Source organism: Trichosurus vulpecula, chromosome 1, assembly GCF_011100635.1.
Source record: "Trichosurus vulpecula isolate mTriVul1 chromosome 1, mTriVul1.pri, whole genome shotgun sequence".
Taxonomy (NCBI): Eukaryota; Metazoa; Chordata; class Mammalia; order Diprotodontia; family Phalangeridae; genus Trichosurus; species Trichosurus vulpecula.
In genome coordinates, this window is record NC_050573.1 from 376,813,381 (window position 1) to 376,829,159 (window position 15,779).

The 15,779-nt window shown below is 39.0% G+C and overlaps 1 pseudogene; it reads left to right on the forward strand.

The window, feature by feature from the left end:
* The first annotated feature begins 4,644 nt into the window (after positions 1–4,644).
* LOC118838759 lies at positions 4,645–5,382 on the forward strand (annotated as a pseudogene).
* Positions 5,383–15,779: the final 10,397 nt, after the last annotated feature.

The following is a 15,779-nucleotide window of genomic DNA, read 5'->3' on the forward strand; positions in this document are numbered from 1 at the left end:
AGCCTTTTGACTGAATCCAATTTTTACAGAACAAATGCATCAAAAGGATTTGTTCTGTAAAATTCTGTAGTTCTATAAAAGTTCTGTAAAATTTGGACTCAGTCAAAAGGCTGCACTTAAGGACTTAGAAGGCCACTTGTGGCTTTAAGGTCACAGGTTCCCCACTCCTGATAGGCTATCAAATTCCAGGTCTATTCCTTTATTTTCCCTCTCCATAACAAAATAGGGTTGTTTCCCTCTCCTTTGGACCCAGCACCTTCTCTCGAGTTCAAGGGCAAGACAACCAAGGCAAACCACATTTGTCAATCTCTCTTTCCTGCCAGAGCCAAAAGGACATCAGCAGTATTGCTATAAGAGCCACCAATGATGCATAGCCATTGATTTCTGAATCGATAAAAATGTTTCCTTGTTGAGCTGGGAATATATCACAGGCTGTTAGTTTTGGCTTAATGCTATCTAGTGACATGAAGTGTACTGTGCTGGATTGTACTGGGTATACCTGCTGCCCTCTGGGAATGGTAGCTACGTTGGAGATGGAGGATCCTTTAGGCTTACATGGTACCACTTAGCACAGCTGGATTTGAGTGACATCTACTAAGAAAGCCAGACTCATTCCTTTGGCACCAAACACTGGGCACATTCCAGAAGGCCAAAACCATAGCTATTCCCTCCCTGCAGAGAAAAGTGAAAAAGACCATGTTCCCAGTAGGTTCCTAGACAAGTGCCTCCCTGTCCTTTGGAGAGTTCTGACCCTGAATATTTCTCTGAGGGTGACTAATATCTACATGGACTAACTTTATCACTTGAAAAATACCCAAAGCCATATAGCTTGGCATTCAAGGCTTACTATAGTCTTAACCTATCTTTCTGTCCCACTTGTCCCCCTGCTCCCCAACACATACTCTGCTGGAGCCAAATAGTCTGCTTATTATCCTCCAAACACATGATGCTCATTGCAGCCTTGGATAGCTCAGACTTATAGCCGGTGAGAGTCTGGGCTCACATGAGAAGCAGGAGGGCAAAGCAGCCTTCTGTGATTGCTGAATTCTCTCACATCTAATGGAAAGAAGTCACGTTAAATGTGGAACTATGGTGGGCAGCTGGTTGGAGCGCAGTGCTATTGAGGCCTGAGGCTTTGAGTCGTATTGCCATGTGGTCCCTTGGGCTTTATTTTGCTGCTTCTTTGCTATGAAGCGTACTCCTAAATCTGATGAACCATTTTGCTAATTAGTGCCCCAGTTATGAGGAAGACAGAATGGGAAAATGTGAATGATTCAGTGCAGTTCTCCCTACTAGGTAAACAATTCAGAGTCCATATCCTGTGGATGATGGGACAGTAGCATCATCATTATAGTCAAAGGACAGCATAGCGACATAGAACACTGGAAAAAGCACTGGACTGGGAGTCAGCATCCTGGGTTCTAATCTGGACTCCAAATATATGTGTATCCATGGGCAAATCACTTAGTCTCTCTGCTCTTCCACTTCTTCATCAGTAAAATGGGAATAATGATACACATACTACCTACCTCACAGTAGAGTTGGGAGAAAAGTATTTGAAACCATTAAAGTAGTCCTGGAATTTGAGTTGTTATTATTTTTCTTGAAATACTAAAGTGAAGCCGGAAAAGAAATGAGTCAAAGTAGCAGAGAGGCAAATTTTGGTTTGACTTGGTGTTAGAAAAATAGTAGTAGCTTAGTAGTACTAGACTAGTAATACTTGTAGTAATAGCAGTAGTAGTAATACTTGTAGTAATATTAGTAGTAGTAATACTTGTAGTAATAGTAGTAGTAGTAATACTTGTAGTAATAGTAGCAGTAGTAGTAATACTCGTAGTAATGTTAGTAGTAGTAATACTTATAGTAATAGTAGTAGTAGTAATACTCTTAGTAATATTAGTAGTAGTAATACTTGTAATAATATTAGTAGTAGCAATACTTGTAGTAATATTAGTAGTAGTAATACTCATAGTAATAGTAGTAGTAGTAATACTCATAGTAATAGTAGTAGTACTACTTGTAGTAATATTAGTAGTAGCAATACTTGTAGTAATAGTAGTAGTAGTAGTAATACTTGTAGTAATAGTAGTAGTAGTAATACTAGTAGTAATAGTAGTAGTAGTAATACTCGTAGTAATAGTAGTAGTAATACTCGTAGTAATAGTAGTAGTAATACTCGTAGTAATGTTAGTAGTAGTAATACTTGTAGTAATAGTAGTAGTAATACTAGTAGTAATAGTAGTAGTAATACTCACAGTAATAGTAGTAGTAATACTCATAGTAATGTTAGTAGTAGTAATACTTGTAGTAATAGTAGTAGTAATACTAGTAGTAATAGTAGTAGTGATACTCATAGTAATGTTAGTAGTAGTAATACTTGTAGTAATAGTAGTAGTAGTAATACTTGTAGTAATAGTAGTAGTAGTGATACTCGTAGTAATAGTAGTAGTGATACTTGTAGTATTGTTAGTAGTAGTAATACTTGTAGTAATAGTAGTAGTAGTAATACTCGTAGTAATAGTAGTAGTAGTAATACTCGTAGTAATAGTAGTAGTAGTAATACTCATAGTAATAGTAGTAGTAGTAATACTCGTAGTAATAGTAGTAGTAATAGTAGTAGTAGTAATACTAGTAGTAATAGTAGTAGTAATACTCATAGTAATAGTGGTAGTAATACTCGTAGTAGTAGTAGTAGTAGTAGTAGTAGTAGTAGTACTCGTAGCAATAGTAGTAGTGGTAGTAGTAATACTCGTAGTAATGTTAGTAGTAATACTCGTAGTAATAGTAGTAGTGGTAATACTCATAGTAATAGTAGTAGTAGTAATACTCATAGTAATAGTAGTAGTAATACTCATAGTAATAGTAGTAGTAATACTCGTAATAGTAGTAGTAGTAGTAATACTAATAGAAAGCATTTATATAGCTCTTTAAGGTTTACAAAGTTTTCTACATGTGTTACCTAATTTGATCCTCATGACAATCCCGTGCTATTATAATCCCCATTTTACAGATGGGGAAATTGAGGCTGGGAGAGGGAAAGTGACTTACCCAGGGTCACACAACTAATACATGTCTCAGAAGTTGATCTCAGATCTTCCTGACTCCAATCCCAGTGCTCTATTCATACTGTTCAAATGTTAAATGAACTTCCTCACCATGAGGCAAATTCCCCATCACTAGAGATCTTCAAATAGAGGTTAAATGTCAATCAGTTCATAAACATTTATTAAGTGTTTACTGTTGTGCTAGACACTGTGCCTGATGCTGGGGCTACAAAGAAAGGCAAAAGCTAGTCCTCTCAAGAAGCTCACATCTGATGGGTTACAACATGCAAACATCTATGTACAAACAAGATACATATATATATATATATATATATACACACACACACACATATATAGGATAAGTTGGAAATAATCAACAGATTTGTAAGACGGTGATATCAAACTCAAATAGAAACAGATAGCTGTGGGCTGAATATTGTCTTAGAAAATCACAGATGAACATTATCTATGTTGTACTCTATTTTCAATATATTTTGTTAAACATTTCCCAAGTTCACTTTAATCTGGTTTAGTCCATGTGACAGGTAGACAGGGAGTTTGACATCTCTGTTGTAAGAGATGCTGATGGCTCACATTATAAGATGAACTAAATGACTTCTGATGTCCCTTCCAAACTCTAAGGCTCTGGGATTTTGTACTGAAGAGAAAAATGGAATACTTGAGCAATAGTGGGCTATATAGTAAAAGGTGTGTAAAAGAAGAAACTCAAGGAACCATGGATTGGTAGTAATTGAAATGAACATAAGAGATCAATCTCCTAATTTTACAGATAAGGGAAACTGAAGCCCTAGAAGATTATGCCGCTTTTCTTTCCTGGGGTTACTTATTTAACCAATGGCATCTCCAGGTTCCAGATTTACTGGGTATTACACCTGGAAGGGACTTTGGAAATCATCTGGTCAAGGGATTCCTAACTTTGGGTTGAGGTTCAATGGATGGATTTCAGAGAGTCCATGACCTTGGATAGAATAAAAAAAAAATATCTTTCACTAACTGAAATTTAGCATTTCCTTCAATTATAAATGTAGGCAACAAAATGTTATTCTGAGAAGATAAGAGAATATTTCACCAGATTGTCAAAGGAATCCATGACACAAAAAAAGTTAACCCTTGATCCAGTCCAACCTTCTTACAGACACCATAAATTAATAGAGCCCATGAGAGGTTAAGTGACTTGCCCACCATTACATAGATGGAAAATTCTAGAATCTGGATTTGAACCCACCCTCTTCCCTCCACAGGAATGCTTATTTTACTCTACCATACTCTCTTCGCAAAAGGGTCATGTAGAAGATAGGCCTATAGTAGAAAAGATAGAGATTTTAACCCAAACAAATCAAAATGTATCATAGAAATTCTTCCTTTGCTGAAGTCCTGCTCTTATGCCTTTTCAAGGCATGGAAGCGACTGAGAGCTATGGAAGGAGAGCATATGCTCTGACAAGTACAATCTGGCTAGAAAGGCTTAGTATGGAAAGGAGTAGGAGCCCCCACACTGCCGCCAGAGCCACCCCAGCCCCGCCGCCCACAGCCCCTCAGTCCTCTTGGCCAAGCAGCAGCACAAGCAGCCACCCAGCAGCATGAGCAAGAGGGACAAGTGGGTGGCTTATATGAATCCCATAGCCATGGCCAGATCTCGAGGGGCTCAATCTGAGGAGCCCACAATACAGGATTATCTGAATCGACCAAGGCCCATGTGGGAAGAAGTGAAAGAACAGTTAGAAGAGAAAAAGAAGGGCTCCAAGGCATTAGTTGAATTTGAAGAAAAAATGAATGAGAACTGGAAAAAGGAACTGGAAAAACACAGGGAGAAATTGTTAGGTGGAAGGGAGAGTTCATCAAAGAAAAGAGAGCAAAACAAAAAGAAGAAATCTGGCAGGTCTTCATCCTCTTCTTCATCAAGCCCTGATTCTTCCAGCAGTTCTTCAGATTCAGAAGATGAGGATAAGAAACAAGGAGGGAAAAGAAGCAAAAAAGAAGTATCATTCACATAGATCTTCTGAATGGTTCGTATCAGAATCTGAATCAGATAGTAAGATTAGCATTAAGGAAAAAAAGAAGTTGAAACATGAACACAAGAGAGAAAAGGATGTCAAAAGTCTGAGCAAGAAAAGAAAGAAGATAAATTCTGAAGATAAACCCATATCATCTGAATCTTTATCAGAGCCAGATTGTACAGAAGAGGCACAAGCAAAGAAAAAGAAAAACAGTGAGGAGCTAGAAAAGACAAAAAGAAAAAGAAGCACAAGAAATATGGCAAGAAAAAGAAGGCCACTGGATCAGTGGGCATCACCCTAGGACCCCCAAGATCTCCCTGACAGAAAGTGCAATGTCTAAAGGAAACTTCAAATGTGAAATTTTCAGATAGCAATTTTGGATGGCAATCCAAATGCATGAGTGCTCCTGTTTTTAGAACCTCAGTCTGCAAGTGGGACAAGGCCATGATTGTTGCCTGCTGCTTATACATGGGGTACATGCACCTTCTTTGTTTGGTTTGATTTTTCTCCCCAGAATTTTTAGATCTTGGAGATAATACACATCTTAAAGATACATTTAAAGTGACAAATCAGAGATACCCAGATAAATACAAGATGGTCTTTTTGAAGCAAGGGCATTACGTTAATGCCCTCAAAATCTTTACTTTTGTAGGTGTATATTTTTTTTTCCCTTAATTTTTTGTTTACCTAGGGGAAGGGGTCGTGGAGGGGGGAGGGATGGGATAGAGAGATCGTCAACTATTATTTTAGCTGAGCAGTGTGCCTTTTGACCCTTGCACATCCTCTCTATTTTGGTCAGGACAGACACTGTGCTTCCTAGGGAGGCCAAGAGCTGGTTGGTAGCAGTCTGTCCCTTTGCTGAACTTCAAAAATGTGGCATTCTGGAGCTCAGCTGTCTGCTAGCTACTTCAAGTAGCGAAGAAAGACAGCACTTGGCAGTGTAAGTAAGCTCCGAAACCTTGGAAACTTACCTCCACTTCAATCTTTCGAATATTTTTAGCAGTAAAATGTTACATAATTTGAATTAATTTTGGTTACACTTTGGAGGGAATCATTTCATAGAGACACTGGGTTGGGGTTTTTTTTTTATATAGATAGCTAAAATATTCTGAAATATTTTGCATGTTTTATATTATTTTAAGTTTTAACTAGCCAGAGAAATTCTATTGTAACCAGTAACCATTATTTTTCATATGAATTATGTTCTGGCTGCATTGTTTCAAGTGTGTAATTCCTTATTCTTGCTATAATAAGTTAATTAACCGTGTTTAATTGCACACTTGATGAAAATATTTAGCTTATAAAAAGCAGGTTTTTGATATTTAAAGGCTTCATATTGAAGCTGATTTGCTAAGAGCATGTTAAATGGCAAGGCTAGGATGCTATATGTCTTGTTACATAAAACCACTGCCGGAATCTCAGTAAATATACCGTTTAAAAAATCTGTTGTTTTTATTAATATTGAATTAAGACAGGGATTAAAATAAAGTAAAAATGATATGATTGCTATTCCTGCGGCATATTTTACTAAGATTGGGTGCCTCAAATGTCTGCTGCTGAATTATGTTTATCAGTGATGTTAAAAGGAACCAAGAAGTCATTTTTACTTCTCACTTTTATAATCAGTTACATGAAATAGAATTTACTGTCCATTGTGTCTGCTATAAAGGATGTTCTAACTGTAGTATCTTAATGCGCAGAATATTTTGGTATGACAAGAGGCTGAATAAATGGCTATTTAGCCGAGGGGAAAAAAGCTGTGTTCATTTCATCGCCCTTTGTGTGTCACAAAGAAAATTAAAAACCAGAAAATATTTGGGAGATCAATTGCAAAGCAGCCCCTCTCTACCCCCAGCTTTCCAGCAATGAGAGAACAGATCTCTTAAGAGATATTTTGAGTCCTCTAGGAATGCCACACACCAGGTCATTAAGTATGCTTCATCTTTAGAGCTGAACTCTCTTAATCATCTCTTGAATGGTTGTGATGCTGGTACCAACCAAGAGATAGAAAATTTAAGAATAATATCTTGTATAGAAATTAACCATTTCTGAAAATGATCTTCTGTAAAAAAAATGTAAAAAGATAAGTATAGGCGATTATTTGTATTACTATAGAAGTCCCTATTTTAGCATGTATAAAACACGTCTTTCTCATTAGCTGTCTTATGTTCAGAAGATTTTTGTTAAGCTTTGTAGACTTGTCCAGGAACAGCGATCACTGATGTCAGTTATGTTGGTTTTATTTGCCTTGGTTATTTATGTATTACCTGGAGACAACGGCTGTTGTCTGATCGTTGTTGTAGTGCTGCTCTTCAGTGTTAACTATCTAGAAAGAAAACCAGACTATTTTATTGTTTATCTGATTACTAACTTTAACAATCTTCCAATAAAGGGGTGCAGGAAGAATAAAAGAAAAGAAAGTCTTAGTATGGCAGGCTAGTGGTGAATTGTACATCCATACTTTTTAGACCAGTTTAACTAAATCCCAAGAGGCTTATCAGCAGGTTGATCACAGGGTGGTGAATATTTTGGCTACAGTCTTGAGTACCATCTACTAAGTTACAGAGGGGTTGTAATTCACATCAGCTATGGGAGTACTCATGGGGATTTAACCACAGATCCTTAAAATACTGAATTATTAAAGTAGGAAATACTTAGGATAGTTGTTCTTCGGTGAATACTTGCCTTTACTTGTGCTTCCTCGGAATTGTAGAAGTATTCAAAGCCATAGACCAAAAGAGCAGGCCAAAATATAAGCAGGTTCAAATTGATTTGGTTTTATTTACTGATTAAACAATTAGTTTCAACATTACCAGGAGTGTGCTGGTAAATGTTTAATGACTGACTCTTTGGGGAGAAAATATATGCATGACATATTTTTTAGCTTAATCTATATCATTAACATTTTCTTCATCACTTCCTTAAGTCTAGACAATCAACAAACAATATATCAAGCCCTGATTTGTAGCATTTGCCAATTTCCGAGATGTAAATGCTCGCACTGAAAATTTCACAATTGCCTCCAGAGCCAGTTCGAGCTGACTCTAGCACGCTTCTGAAAATAACACAATGCAGAATGAAAATGAGAGAATCCATTGGATGAGATCAAATTGGTACAAATGAGTCACCAATAAGTGAACAGATTAATCAATCCACAAGTATTTGCAGATCACCTGCTCTGTGCTAGGTATCATGTGGAAGAAGAGATAGACACATAAGTCATGGCCTCTGCCCTCAGAAAGTGTACACTGTAGTGGAGGAGATGAGACTTATACCCTTGAAGCAGTTAAAGAACAATTAAAAGCTGAACTCTTGGTTGCTGGTGTTGTTTAGTCATTTTAGTCACATTAGACTCTTGGCGACCCCATTTGGAGTTTTCTTGCCAAAGATACTGGAGTGGTTTCCCATTTCCTTCTCTAGCTCATTTTACATATAAGGAAACTTAAGCAAACAGTGACTTGCCCTGGGGTCACACAGCTATAAGTGTCCGAGGCCAGATTTGAATTCAGGAAGAGGAGTCTTCCCGATTTCAGGCCTGGCACCCTATCCACTGCACCACCCAGCTGCCTTTCAGACCCTTGGTGCTGACTCTTAAGGACCACAGAAGCTCAGGGAGTAAAAGAGAAGCAAGGCCAAGGGTGATGAGATAACATTTCATAGAGAAGGTGAAACTTACCCTGGGCTTTGAAGGATACATGGGATTTGGAGAAGCAAGAGGCAGGAGACAGCAGATCTGAGGAATGTGGTAAGAAAATTCAGAAAGTTATGGAAGAAAGACAGTAAAAAGAATGAGATGTTTATATAGAGTAGGGGAAAAAGTAAGATCAAAAAGGTCAGGATGTCGAGGGTCTTCATGGCCTGGCTCAGGAGTCATTAGAGATCCACATTAGAGTCTGGGGCAGGGGAGCAGTGTAATCAAAGTGCAGATGGCACTCACTTAGCTCAAACACCATACTCCGCTTAAGAGAAAAGCACAGGTGGCCCTTTAGCTGGCTGCTTACTTGGAGTGACAGAGACAGTGTTATCTCTCTGTCACCCACAGTATACAACCCCTCCATTGACTGCCAGAGTAAGTTTTGAAGCCCACCTCATTGCTCGTCATCTTTATTATTCCTCCCTATGCTGAAAAAGTTCCTCAGATTTGTTATAAAAGTCCCTGAAAATCACTGCCAACCACACTTTTCAAAGGCATCCTTTGCTAACTGAGCTCAATATTATTGGAAACCCAGGCCAGAGGGCCTGCCTACAGGACTGTGAGGTGGGGCCTTGGAGCCTGGGCCCCTCCTTCTCTGACCCCTCCCCACACAATCATCCTATCTCCCCAAGATGCGGGGTTTCAAAAGCCCATCTCATCACCTTCCTTTGAGTCTCCTTGTCAGTTTTCCTTCCCTTCTCCAAGTGCTCCAAGGTAATTTTAAAGAACACCTCATTTAGCTTTCATTTTGCTCTGGCCTGGCTTCCCCATAAATCAGAACTGAAGGAGAACTTGAGAGGACTGAGCTAATCAAGACTTCAATCTCAAAAAAATGTTTAAATATAAATCAAAATAGTTGAAGGCTCTCCAGAGCTTCAATTTTCTTTGAAAGCCTAGTTTGTCTTGCTTGCCTTTTTTTCTGCTCTGAATTTCATCCTGGCACCCCCAGTGTCATTTCCTAAGTATTTTTAGAAGTTTTCTTTGAGATGGAGCATGAAGCAATACAAAAGTGACGGGTCTCTTGACCTGGGGGGGGGAGGCGGGTGGTGTTGAGGCGGGGTGTCTGCTGGTGTCTCTTGTGAGCTGGAGAAACTTCAGATTTCAAAAACTGCTTCCTGATGAGGCATGAACTAGCAGAATACAATGGAAAGAGTTCTGACTCTGAAGTCATGGGACCTGGGTTCAAGTCCTGCTCTAACATCTCCTCCTTGGGCAAGTCATTTAATTTCCCAAAGTCTTTGTTTACTTATTTGTGAAATGAAGGGATTAGACTAGATGGACCCGGAGATTCCTTTCAGCTCTGTGTTTAAATTTGGTTTTGGTTTGGTTTTAAAACTGAGGAGAAGGTAAAACCTCAACAAAACATGACATTTATTATCCGTCCCATAATAAATCCTGAGCAGCTTGTCACAGGTGATAGACTGGCCTTTTTTCCCTCTAGCTTCAGAAGTCCATGACTATGTGATTGTGGGCATCATTAAGCCTCTCAGTGCCCCAGGAAACTCTAAGACCAGATGCCCATATGCATTTGTAGACAGAATTTCCTCATTGGGAGTTCTCTACTTTGCTAATAAAATCAAATTGTCTAAAAGTTCTTCTCTCCCTCTCCTCTACCTCTCCCTTCCCTCTCTCTCTCCCTCTCCCCTCTCCTCTCCTCTCCCTCTTCTCTCTCTCTCCCTCCCTCTCTCTCCCTCTCTCCCTCTCTCTCTCCCCCTCCCTCCCTTCCCCCTTTTCCCTTCCCTCCTTCTCTCTCCTTCCTCTTCCTCTCACCATCTCTTTTTCTCCTTCTCTCCCTCTCATACCATGTTTTCTAGAACACTTCTCTACAAAGGACTTAAAAACTAGACTAGAAATCCCCAAGTGTTAGAGTATAAAGAACAAAGTAATTCAATTTTTAAAGCAGTATCCTAATTATCCAATATTTTAAGCATCCAAGAAATGGATGGAACCCTTCTTGGTACTTGAATTTTTTAAGTGCAATTAGATATAACCCTTACCCCCTGAGAAATTTAGAAATGAATGGAGGCAAGAGAGATAAAGACAGATATAACATAAACACAGGTAAATCTTCTATGCTCTTTTTTTAAGGGAACAGAGAGAAATTGATTATTCCATCATCACATATTAACTGAGCACCTACTGTGAGCCCAGCAATATACTAAGTCCAGTCCTTATTCCTGTTCCTAATCCTAGCTGGATGGGGCCCATTATGAACACACTGAATCCTAGGTAATCAAGTGGCTGATTTGTGTAGCTTAGGAATGAGCCCAGGTAGCATCTTTTAAGAGTTAATCATTCAATAGTACCCTGCCTAGACTCCTGTCTGTGGAATTGAGAGGGAGAGTAAAGGAGGGAGGGCATATGAAAGACTGAGTCTCTCTAACCAAAGTATTAAGCTCTTTAAAGTTTAGTTTAAGAAATATGATTCTAATAGTCTTTAGTGTTAGCTTCTGCACCAGCAATAGGAATCTTTACCCAGCATGACTGAAAAGTGGGTTAACTCACAGAAATTTGGTACATTAGTAAATTAGATAATCTAATGGAGCCCAGGGAGGAAAGTCTTGAATTTTGGGTAAAATATTAACTGTGGAAATGTTAATAAGGATTTTCACTGTGTGTGTATATATATATATATATATGTTACATAATCGTATATAACTATATAAAGTATTTGACAATCTTCAAGAGAGTTTAACATAAATTGTCTCATTTGAAATAGTACAATAGCCTTATAAAGTAGATAAGACAGATATCAGCCCCACATAACTACAGGATACCAAGTCTTAGTAAGGTTAAAAGCAATTTGTCCACAGCCACTTGTCACTATTCTGTCAGAGCTAGAAGCTAGGTCTCCCAACTTGCAGTCCAGCGTTCTTTTCTGTTCAACCATGTTGCCTCTTCGTGTGGCATTTACAAGAAATACAGTAGGCATAGAAGTTTACAAAATACTTTATGTATGTAATTTCACTCAAGCCTTACCATATCCCTATGAGGTAGGCATGACGGAGTTAGAAGAAACTAGAATAGGTATGTGAATGTAATAGAAATCTCTGTTCTACTCCTCCTCCAGTTTCTTCCTTCTGCCACTTCTTTCTAACTCAAGACTGTTTGCTCAAAACAAAAACAAACAACAACAAAAACAGAAATCAAAACAAAACAAAATACCTCCTACTCTCCTCAAGAACCTTCAATATGTCCCCATTACTAATTAGATACAGTCTATATTCTTCAGGTTAACATTCTTCCCCAACCAGATCCTAACCCTGCCTATTCCTTTGGTCAGGTTTGGAGGAGACAATAATGTGTCTGTGTAAATATGCTGTCAGTCAGGTGAGGGAGGGAGAAGGGGATGGCCATGGGAGTAAGGACCATATGAAAGGAGTAAGGTAATGAAATAGAAGCTAGAGGACACCAATGACAAACTTCACAATTTTGCCATGGGCCAGTCTTAGCTTGGTACCATATTGTACGGGATGTAGCGTTTTCTCTTGAGGCAAGATGTTCCATGCAATGATACAAATCTCTTAGGTTCTTACCTAGCAATTCAATAGAACACATGACCAGTGGTCCATGCATATGATTCATTTCTGCCTTCAAATAATGCCAGGAAATATGGCAGTTTAAAAATTTTTTTTCAATTATCAAAAATTATTTTTCCCTTTCTCCCACCTCCAACCTTTAAAAAAGAAAACCCACTGTAGCAAATATGTATAGTGAAGCAAATCAAAATCTTGCATTAGCCGTATCCAAAAAACCACATTTCTCGTTCTGCTCTCTGAGTCCATCATCTCTTTGTAAAGAGGCGGGGTAATACACTTCAACATTAGTCCTCTGGAGTAATTAGTCCATTAAGTGGGTCACTGCATTGATCAGAGTTCTTAGGATTCTCAAAGCTCTTTGTATAGTATTATTGTTATGTATAGTGTTTCCTAGTTCTGCCCATTTCATTCTGTATCAGTTCATGCAAGTCTTCCCAGGTTTTACTAAAACCATCTATTTTATCCTTTCTTATGGCATAATAGTATTCCATTACATTCATATACCATAATTCTTTCAGCCATGCCCCAATGGATGGACAATCCCAGTTGAGAGAGCACAAACTGACCCTCCCCACTGCACATTGTAAGCCTATTACAAGGACAGGGGGTGGATCATAAGGCGCTTGGCACCCCTAGCTCAAAACTATTTTCTGGGCTATTGAGGCTCACCTGTTGATCAATGTTTATATCAAAACAGAAACTGCAAGGTTTCAGATCCAAGAGAGATTTCCATCTGTTGAGAGAGTTTACTTGTAATCCTGCCTGAAGGCAGAGGAATAGTCAAGATGACTTTTTAAGATTCCAGTCTAGCTATAGGATTCCATGATTAAAAACATCTGACCTTACCCCAGGAAATACTCAATTCGCAGAAATCTTTCTCTTGCTTCCTGCTTACTGATGTTAAGTATGTCAGATGTATGGACATATAAAGCAGGGAAGGACAGAAATAGCTTGAGAAACTAAGAAAGCCAGCCACTTGGTCAGATGTCTGTGCTACCAAAACCAAGTGATTTCCCAATTCTTGTTCCCTGGAGGCTCTGAATTTTGACCTTAGATCAGTCAAATGGCCTTCCTAGAGCAATGGGTAAGTAAAGATCTCTGTACGAGGCACTGATCTTCTCAAGGGCCTTCTAACTCAAAAGCCTATGACCAATGACCAGAAGATATGCTGAGAAAGGAGGAGGCTTGAGTCCTACCCCTGTAAGGGGCTACATGTGGCCTCGAGGCCACACACATGTCAAGGACCTCACAGTCAAATGGAAATGGAAATGGAAAAGAACTGCTGCATCTTTCCCAAGAAGAGCGCCAATGTGCTGGGGGTTGCATTTTCCTAAGATGAATAGGGCAATCAAAGCCAGATGTGGTTGATCAGGGAAGATTCTATGACGAAGGTATGGCCTGAACAGAGCTTGGGAAAAGAAGGGATCTAGTTTGATGGCAAAGAGAAGAAAATCATCCTGACACAGCACAAGGTGCCAGTCCCCCAAATCTGAAACGCTCTGCCCCTGCCCCCCCTCACCCCAATCCTGACCCCCTCATCCTGCCTCTTCGGGTTTACTGGCTAGATTTCTTTCTCTAAAACTAAGCCTTAAACCCACCTCACTCTGATGCTCTTAGATTGGGCAATAGGTCCCTGCCCTCCTAGCACAGAGTGAATGTAAATACCAAATAGTAACTGTTTCTCTTTTGGACCGGAATCCTGAGGGCACTCCCAGGTTGATATTTTTTTGGAGTTTTGATTAAAAGGGCCATCCCTTGATTAACTTCTTAAAGAGGCCTACTCACTGAATGAATGGAGGTTATCTCACTCAAAGTGAGAACCTGAAAAGACCTTAGCTTGAAAAGACCAGGGTCTTGCAATGCATCCTGGGCCATCTCCAGTCCTCCTGGTGAATATCAGGCCCCTGCACCCAGATGGCTCTGGAGGAGAAAGTGAGGCTGGTGACCTTGCACAGCCCTCCCTCCCTCAAATCAAAGTCAACTGCAAGTCATGTCATCATTTCCCTGATGTCATGGTCCTCTTTGAGAACAAAAAACAAACACAACAACAATCCCTCACTCTCTTCAAAGGTCAGCTCCTTCAAGAGGCCTTTCCTCTCCACATTGTTAATGATACCCTCTCACCCCAATCACTTTGTCTTATTTGTGAATAGCCAGCATTTACTCACCTGTGAACATCCTATACCTCCCTACCCACCCACCCATCCCCCATTGGAAGTAAAGCAATTTGATGACAGGGATTGTCTCACTTTTGTTTTTGTGTCCCCAGCACCTAGCAATGTGCCTGGCACAGATTGATTGGTTGATTTACTGGGTATGGGAAAGTGTGTTGGTGAATAAGAGGGCAAACTTGGGTTCTAGTCAGTAGGACTTAAACAGATTCACTTTAGTGAATCTTCTCTCTTAGTGATGTGGTCATTAAGGTCTTTACTTTTTCAAGGGTTCTTGTCCTGATTCTGTCACTTGCCAGTTGTTTGACATTGGCAAGTCACTGAATAATAGCTCATATTTATATAGCACTTTATACTTTACAAAGTACTTTCTTCACAACAAAGCTACAAGGTTGTTATACGATTGTAAGCATTTTCTAAATGGGGAAATAGAGGATCAGGGAAGTGGTGATTCGCCCAAAGTCACACGAGTTCTATGTCCTGGAATTGGAATGTGAATTCTGGGCTCTGTGATTTTCTCCAGTTCCTCTTATATACATATACATACATATATATATATATATATATATATATATATGTATATATACACACATATATATATATATATACATACATATATATATATACATATATATATATATATGTATATCTTATTGCATGTTAGTCTCTTCCATTAGACCATCAGTTTCGTGAAAACCAGGACAGTCTTTTGCCTTTATTTTTATCTCTAGCACCGGAGTTGGGTAAACTACCTTCCAATTTTTGAAATGGGAGAGAGGTTGGATTTAGTAAGCTATAAGACCAATGCTCAGCAAAATATTCAAATGGATTATTTAAAGTATGGTTTGTGGAGATTCTGAATGGTGTTCATCATTAAGAAGTAATCCAAAATAATTTCATTTCCTCTTTTGACAGTTACTAGACTGATAGATCAGGGAAAGTCCACAGACATAGTATGCCCACATGTCAGCAAGGTATTTGACCATTTCTATACAACAGTATCCCAGTAGAAAGGATGAAGAGATGATAGATAGATGATAACGTAGATGAGTATTCAAAAATGATTTGATAACTAGACCCAAATTAAAGCAATTAAGAGATTCTTGTTATCTTGTAAGGCGATGTCTAGTAGAATGCTGCTGAACTCGGTCTTTGACCCTGTGGTGTTCGACATTTGGTGCCTTTCAAATCTGAGATGCTGTTCTTTCAACAATTTTAGTAGAAATTAACACCAACTAGCTATGTGATCTTGAACAAATCATTTGCCCCCTCTGTGCCTCTTCCTTCATCTGCAAAATTAGGGTGATAATCCCT